Source organism: Oncorhynchus gorbuscha, linkage group LG19 (genome assembly GCF_021184085.1).
Source record: "Oncorhynchus gorbuscha isolate QuinsamMale2020 ecotype Even-year linkage group LG19, OgorEven_v1.0, whole genome shotgun sequence".
Classification (NCBI taxonomy): Eukaryota; Metazoa; Chordata; class Actinopteri; order Salmoniformes; family Salmonidae; genus Oncorhynchus; species Oncorhynchus gorbuscha.
The window spans coordinates 72,324,425-72,333,518 of record NC_060191.1 but is presented as its reverse complement, the minus strand read 5'-3'; positions in this window follow the sequence as shown (position 1 = coordinate 72,333,518).

Here is a 9,094-nt window from a genome sequence, read left to right as displayed (position 1 = left end):
CAGCTTGCTGTAGGTTAACACCACCCACCATCCTATGGCTGCAAAGGAAGCAACAGTAGTGTTTCCACACCATTCCCACTCCCACCTTCAGTGGTATTAGCTGCTATGCTACCTAGCATCACAGCTGGTATTATAACACCCTGCCTGCCATCTGGCTTGGAGAGTGGGAGGCATTCGTTTTTGTGTTACACAACAAATCAGCTTGATCACTGTGGCCGAATAAGAGTAGTTTGGTGGGGGCTGGTAGACATAGCCAAATAAGAGTAGTTTGGTGGGGGCTGGTAGACATAGTCCCAGACCCTTTTTATGTTTTACACTCGGAGTGTTGAGTCACAAAGACCTGTACTACTGGTTAATAATAGGTTCATTCAGTGATAGTATTTAGCGATAGTACTCACCGGTAGTATTCAGTGGTAGTACTCGGTGGTACTATTCAGCGGTAGTATTCAGCGGTAGTACTCACCGGTAGTATTCAGTGGTAGTACTCGGTGGTAGTATTCAGCGATAGTATTCAGCGGTAGTATTCAGCAGTAGTACTCAGCGGTAGTATTCAGTGGTAGTACTCGGTGGTAGTATTCAGCGGTAGTACTCAGCGGTAGTATTTAGCGGTAGTATTCAGCGGTAGTATTCAGCGGTAGTACTCAGCGGTAGTATTTAGCGGTAGTATTCAGCGGTAGTATTCAGCGGTAGTATTCAGCGGTAGTATTTAGCGGTAGTATTCAGCGATAGTACTCAGCGGTAGTATTCAGCGGTAGTATTCAGCGGTAGTATTCAGCGGAAGTATTCAAGGGCCTTAGGTTTTCAGCTTTTGTAACAGAGACACATTGGAAGATGGGAAAGCAGTTATGTGACTGATTTGGCCAATCAGTGATGTAACTTAATCAATTAAACGGGAAACTGTTGAGTGTGAGAAACCCTGTCGTCAGCACCGTAGTCAGCCTTGTGGTCAGCCCTGTGGTCAGGCCTGTGGAAAGCTCTGCGGTCATTCCTGTGGACAGCCATGTAGTCAGCCCTGTGGACAGCCCTGCAGTCAGACTTGTGGTCAGCCCTGTAGTCAAATATGTGGTTCGCCCTGTAGACAGGCCTGTGGACAACTCTGTGGTCAGCCCATTAGTCAGCCCTGTAGTCAGGCCTGTGGACAGCCCTGCAGTCAGGCCTGTGGACAGCCCTGTAGTCAGGCATGTGGACAGTTCTGTAGTCAACCCTGTAGTCAGCCCTTTGGTTAGTCCTGGGGACAGCCCCGTGGCCAGCTCTGTGGACAGCCCTGTAGTCAGCCCTTTGGTTAGTCCTGGGGACATCCCTGTGGACAGCCCTGTAGTCAGCCCTGTGGACAGCCCTGTAGTCAGCCCTGTGGACAGCCCTGTAGTCAGGCCTGTGGACAGCCCTGTAGTCAGCCCTTTGGTTAGTCCTGGGGACATCCCTGTGGACAGCCCTGTAGTCAGCCCTGTGGACAGCCCTGTAGTCAGCCCTTTGGTTAGTCCTGTGGACAGCCCTGTAGTCAGGCCTGTGGACAGCCCTGTAGTCAGCCCTTTGGTTAGTCCTGGGGACATCCCTGTGGACAGCCCTGTAGTCAGCCCTGTGGACAGCCCTGTAGTCAGGCCTGTGGACAGCCCTGTGGTCAGCCCTTTGGTTAGTCCTGTGGACAGCCCTGTAGTCAGGCCTGTGGACAGCCCTGTAGTCAGGCCTGTGGACAGCCCTGTAGTCAGCCCTGTGGACAGCCCTGTAGTCAGGCCTGTGGAAAGCAGAAAATGACTGCAGTCTCTCTGTCAGCCAAAGACACAGAACATGGACGGAAATGTACTCTCATTTACAGTGGACAGGTAGGGTTCACAGAGGGTTCTCTGACCAAAATATAAAGTTATTAAGATAATATTCATTCATATGAGTACAACTGTTGTTATTATTATTTCCTGTGATTTTCAACATTGATTAAAAAAAAAAAAAAAAATGTAAAGTGAACAATCTCTGCGCATGTGTCTCATTCATCTTTCCCATGGTGTCATGTTTCTTACTGTAGACACAGACCATTGAACTAAGCCAATGTAAATGACTGTGACCAATAATGGCTGGGTGCTGTGGTATTGTTGTTATTATTACCATAACAACAGACAGTAAAATACTGCAGGTCACAGACACTCCGTATGAAGACTGACATCACTAATTCTACCTCCGCTGACTGTTTTTCCAGAATATCACTGTTAAGCAACACTGCACCAAATACCATAGTTTCATATTCCTACTTGATCTAACCTCTCTGACAACTGTTGTTCTTCCTTAGTTGTTCTAACCTCTCTGACAACTGTTGTCCACTTCCTTAGTTGTTCTAACCTCTCTGACAACTGTTGTCCACTTCCTTAGTTGTTCTAACCTCTCTGACAACTGTTGTCCACTTCCTCAGTTGTTCTAACCTTTCTGACAACTGTTGTCCACTTCCTTAGTTGTTCTAACCTCTCTGACAACTGTTGTTCTTCCTTAGTTGTTCTAACCTCTCTGACAACTGTTGTCCACTTCCTTAGTTGTTCTAACCTCTCTGACAACTGTTGTTCTTCCTTAGTTGTTCTAACCTCTCTGACAACTGTTGTTCTTCCTTAGTTGTTCTAACCTCTCTGACAACTGTTGTTCTTCCTTAGTTGTTCTAACCTCTCTGACAACTGTTGTCCACTTCCTTAGTTGTTCTAACCCCTCTGACAACTGTTGTCCACTTCCTTAGTTGTTCTAACCTCTCTGACAACTGTTGTCCACTTCCTTAGTTGTTCTAACCCCTCTGACAACTGTTGTCCACTTCCTTAGTTGTTCTAACCTCTCTGACAACTGTTGTCCACTTCCTTAGTTGTTCTAACCTCTCTGACAACTGTTGCCCACTTCCTTAGTTGTTCTTCCTTAGTTGTTCTAACCCCTCTGACAACTGTTGTCCACTTCCTTAGTTGTTCTAACCTCTCTGACAACTGTTGTCCACTTCCTTAGTTGTTCTAACCTCTCTGACAACTGTTGCCCACTTCCTTAGTTGTTCTAACCTCTCTGACAACTGTTGTCCACTTCCTTAGTTGTTCTAACCTCTCTGACAACTGTTGTCCACTTCCTTAGTTGTTCTAACCTCTCTGACAACTGTTGTTCTTCCTTAGTTGTTCTAACCTCTCTGACAACTGTTGTCCTTCCTTAGTTGTTCTAACCTCTCTGACAACTGTTGTTCTTCCTTAGTTGTTCTAACCTCTCTGACAACTGTTGTTCTTCCTTAGTTGTTCTAACCTCTCTGACAACTGTTGTCCACTTCCTTAGTTGTTCTAACCTCTCTGACAACTGTTGTTCTTCCTTAGTTGTTCTAACCTCTCTGACAACTGTTGTCCTTCCTTAGTTGTTCTAACCTCTCTGACAACTGTTGTTCTTCCTTAGTTGTTCTAACCTCTCTGACAACTGTTGTTCTTCCTTAGTTGTTCTAACCTCTCTGACAACTGTTGTCCACTTCCTTAGTTGTTCTAACCTCTCTGACAACTGTTGTCCACTTCCTTAGTTGTTCTAACCTCTCTGACAACTGTTGTCTTAGTTGTTCTAACTTGTTGTTTAGTTGTTCTAACCCCTCTGACAACTGTTGTTCTTCCTTAGTTGTTCTAACCTCTCTGACAACTGTTGTTCTTCCTTAGTTGTTCTAACCTCTCTGACAACTGTTGTCCACTTCCTTAGTTGTTCTAACCTCTCTGACAACTGTTGTTCTTCCTTAGTTGTTCTAACCTCTCTGACAACTGTTGTTCTTCCTTAGTTGTTCTAACCTCTCTGACAACTGTTGTCCACTTCCTTAATTGTTCTAACCTCTCTGACAACTGTTGTCCACTTCCTTAGTTGTTCTAACCTCTCTGACAACTGTTGTTCTTCCTTAGTTGTTCTAACCTCTCTGACAACTGTTGTTCTTCCTTAGTTGTTCTAACCCCTCTGACAACTGTTGTCCACTTCCTTAGTTGTTCTAACCTCTCTGACAACTGTTGTTCTTCCTTAGTTGTTCTAACCTCTCTGACAACTGTTGCCCACTTCCTTAGTTGTTCTAACCTCTCTGACAACTGTTGTTCTTCCTTAGTTGTTCTAACCTCTCTAACAACTGTTGTCCACTTCGTTAGTTGTTCTTCCTTAGTTGTTCTAACCTCTCTGACAACTGTTGTTCTTCCTTAGTTGTTCTAACCTCTCTGACAACTGTTGTTCTTCCTTAGTTGTTCTAACCTCTCTGACAACTGTTGTTCTTCCTTAGTTGTTCTAACCTCTCTGACAACTGTTGTTCTTCCTTAGTTGTTCTAACCTCTCTGACAACTGTTGTCCACTTCCTTAGTTGTTCTAACCTCTCTGACAACTGTTGTCCACTTCCTTAGTTGTTCTAACCTCTCTGACAACTGTTGTCCACTTCCTTAGTTGTTCTAACCTCTCTGACAACTGTTGCCCACTTCCTTAGTTGTTCTAACCTCTCTGACAACTGTTGCCCACTTCCTTAGTTGTTCTTCCTTAGTTGTTCTAACCTCTCTGACAACTGTTGCCCACTTCCTTAGTTGTTCTAACCTCTCTGACAACTGTTGTCCACTTCCTTAGTTGTTCTAACCTCTCTGACAACTGTTGTCCACTTCCTTAGTTGTTCTAACCCCTCTGACAACTGTTGTCCACTTCCTTAGTTGTTCTAACCTCTCTGACAACTGTTGTCCACTTCCTTAGTTGTTCTAACCCCTCTGACAACTGTTGTCCACTTCCTTAGTTGTTCTAACCTCTCTGACAACTGTTGCCCACTACCTTAGTTGTTCTAACCCCTCTGACAACTGTTGCCCACTTCCTTAGTTGTTCTAACCTCTCTGACAACTGTTGCCCACTTCCTTAGTTGTTCTAACCCCTCTGACAACTGTTGTCCACTTCCTTAGTTGTTCTAACCTCTCTGACAACTGTTGTTCTTCCTTAGTTGTTCTAACCTCTCTGACAACTGTTGTTCTTCCTTAGTTGTTCTAACCTCTCTGACAACTGTTGTTCTTCCTTAGTTGTTCTAACCTCTCTGACAACTGTTGTTCTTCCTTAGTTGTTCTAACCCCTCTGACAACTGTTGTCCACTTCCTTAGTTGTTCTAACCTCTCTGACAACTGTTGTCCACTTCCTTAGTTGTTCTAACCTCTCTGACAACTGTTGTCCACTTCCTTAGTTGTTCTAACCTCTCTGACAACTGTTGTTCTTCCTTAGTTGTTCTAACCCCTCTGACAACTGTTGTCCACTTCCTTAGTTGTTCTAACCTCTCTGACAACTGTTGTTCTTCCTTAGTTGTTCTAACCCCTCTGACAACTGTTGTTCTTCCTTAGTTGTTCTAACCCCTCTGACAACTGTTGTCCACTTCCTTAGTTGTTCTAACCTCTCTGACAACTGTTGTTCTTCCTTAGTTGTTCTAACCCCTCTGACAACTGTTGTTCTTCCTTAGTTGTTCTAACCCCTCTGACAACTGTTGTTCTTCCTTAGTTGTTCTAACCCCTCTGACAACTGTTGTCCACTTCCTTAGTTGTTCTAACCCCTCTGACAACTGTTGTCCACTTCCTTAGTTGTTCTAACCTCTCTGACAACTGTTGTTCTTCCTTAGTTGTTCTAACCCCTCTGACAACTGTTGTTCTTCCTTAGTTGTTCTAACCCCTCTGACAACTGTTGTTCTTCCTTAGTTGTTCTAACCTCTCTGACAACTGTTGTCCACTTCCTTAGTTGTTCTAACCTCTCTGACAACTGTTGTTCTTCCTTAGTTGTTCTTCCTTAGTTGTTCTTCCTTAGTTGTTCTAACCCCTCCCACAACTTCCTTAGTTCTCTGAGGATCTAACCTCAATCAAAGACAGCGTTTTCTCACAACTGCTTGAGAATGTTACCATGAGTTGGTAACAACAGTCAAATGGGGAATAAAAAAAGCCAGGCAACATTATTCACACTACGATTAATGGAGACAGACCATGGAATCCACTCCAGGCAAACATTGTTCTCCACCCCATTTTGAAATGTTATAATTCACACCTGGAAGAGGGGGGGGGGGGAGAGTTGGGTGGAGACAAGGACAGAGACAGGTGAAAAAGATCAGGGTGTGACAGAACCCAACCAGCTGACAACTACTGTGGTCCTTCTGTAGCTCAGTTGGTAGAGCATGGCGCTTGTAACGCCAGGGTAGTGGGTTCGATCCCCGGGACCACCCATACGTAGAATGTATGCACACATGACTGTAAGTCGCTTTGGATAAAAGCGTCTGCTAAATGCCATATATTATTATTATTATTATTACTGTAACATTTCCACCACATTGTGCCAAAGTCTTCATCATGTCACGCCCTGACCGTAGGGAGCTTTTAATTCTCTATGTTGGTTAGGTCGGGGTGTGACAAGGGTGGGTCATCTAGGTGATTATATTTCTATATTGGTTAGGTCGGGGTGTGACTAGGGTGGGTCATCTAGGTGATTATATTTCTATATTGGTTAGGTCGGGGTGTGACTAGGGTGGGTCATCTAGGTGATTATATTTCTATGTTGGTTAGGTCGGGGTGTGACAAGGGTGGGTCATCTAGGTGATTATATTTCTATGTTGGCCTATTATGGTTCCTAATCAGAGGCAGCTGTTTATCATTGTCTCTGATTGGGGATCATATTTAGGCAGCCATTTCCCCTTTGTGTGTTGTGGGATCTTGACTATGTATAGCTGCCTGTGAGTGTGTCTTGTAGCTTCACGTTTCATTTTGCGATTGATTGTTTTCTTTGAGTTTCACTTCATAATAAAGAGGTCGGAACCATTACCCACGCTGCATCTTGGTCCACTCAGTATAACGATCGTGACACATCAGCCTTTTGTAGTTACCTGACACGTGACACTGTGGCTGTCTGAGAGTTATTACAATGTTTGAGGTGAAGTCTGAAAATGCTCTGTCAGAATATATATATATATATATGCCATTTAGCAGACGCTTTTATGCAAAGCGACTTACAGTCATGTGTGCATACATTCTACGTATGGGTGGCCCCGGGAATCGAACCCACTACCCTGGCGTTACAAGCGCCATGCTCTACCAACTGAGCTACAGAAGGAATAAAAGGATATCGTCACAGGGAAAAGCTCATAATTCATTATGATGATACTGATATTTCCCGAGGGCTTTTTACCCAATGGCATGTTCCCCAAAGATGAGAGAGAATCCAAAATAGTCAGGACAGTGACTAACTCTGTACTGCTCACAGCATGGTACGCTGCTTCAGAGGGTTGGGTATGAATTACAATGTTCACGGGATAAATAAAGATCTATTTCAAGGGACTTTAATTTTGATGAATTTCTTATGAATGATACTTAGAAATCGGTGGAAAATCGTAGGAGCCCCTGTCCCCTGTTAGTGAGTTACAGTATTACTACATACTGTAGATAGTATATCCATCAATGCCAGGTTAAACTCATGACCTCCTCTCAAGTTGTTGTGTCAAATGTCATCCTTCTCTTCTATCTTCCTCCCTAACCTCCTCCATTTCTCCTTCAAGAGAAGTGCTCGCACTCTCGACTTATGGGAAGTTCCCCCCCCCCCCCAACAAATGTAACAGATGGGAAGGGGGGGACGATCGGTAACCATGGCAACCGCATCCTCACATCTGATGTTTTGGCTGGGTATTACCAAATGTGTGCCGTGCACACACACACATTTTTCACTTTAAAGGTACTCAATTACAGGTGGATCGAAGACCGTTTCAACTGTGAGATGAAGCAGTCAGACAGATCACACGGCATGATAGATTACCACACACACACACACACACACACACACACACACACACACACACACACACACACACACACACACACACACACACACACACACACACACACACACACACACACACACACACACACACACACACACACACACACACACACACACACACACACACACACACACACACACACACACACACACACACACACACACACACACACACACACACACACACACACACACACACACACACACACACACACTGCTACAATATCTATGCTTTTAGCACATCAAGAAATTCACATTGTACATTCTTTAAAAAAAATTTTTTAACCTTTATTCTACTAGGCAAGTCAGTTAAGAACAAATTCTTATTTTCAATGACAGCCTAGGAACAGTGGGTTAACTGCCTGTTCAGGGGCAGAATGACAGATTTGTACCTTCCCAGCTCGGGGATTTGAACTTGTAACCTTTTGGTTACTAGTCCAACGCTCTAACCACTAGGCTACCCTGCCGCCCCAAGAGAGAAAAAGACACAGTTTCCTTGGTACTTTGTCTTCTGTTAAGCTTCCTGTAGGAGGTGGGTACTTTCTCTTCTGTTATCTCCAATACCCCAGCTCCCATCCCCAAGATCCCAGCTCCGCTGGGAGGCCTGGAGCTCCAACCCTAGCCCCAGTGAAGCCACAGACAGACAATGAGGCAGGTGAAGAGGAGCATATCTATGAACTATCATGGAAGTAAACTTCACAAGATGTGCAATTGAAGTTCCAATAGTCCTTATGACTTTACAACTATGTGACTAACGGCCAGTTATATGTGACCGACCGGCTCAAATCGATCTTATCCTCTCTGGCGCAGGCGTGCTGCTAGCGACCCACCCTGACAACATCCGGTGAAATTGCACCGGTGAAATTACAGAAATATAATATTAAACATTCATGAAAATACAAGTGTTATACATCGGTTTAAAGATGAACTTCTTGTTAATCCAACCACGGTGTCAGATTTCAAAAAGGCTTTACGGCAAAAGCATAACATGCGATTATCTGAGGACAGCGACCCACATTCAAAAGCATTAAACATTATTTTCCAACCAAGCAGATGAGTCACGAAAGTCAGAAATAGCAATAAAATTAATCACTTACCTTTGAAGATCTTCATGGTTGCAATCAGAAGGGTCCCAGTTACACAATAAATTAACCTTTTGTTCAATAAAGTCCCTCTTTATATCACAAAAACTCAGTTTTGTTGGCGCGTTTTGTTCAGTAATCCACTGGCTCAAAGGAGGTGAAAACATTCAGACGAATGCATCCTAATAGTACTGGTAAAGTTCGTGTAAACATGTCAAACGATGTTTATAACTAAT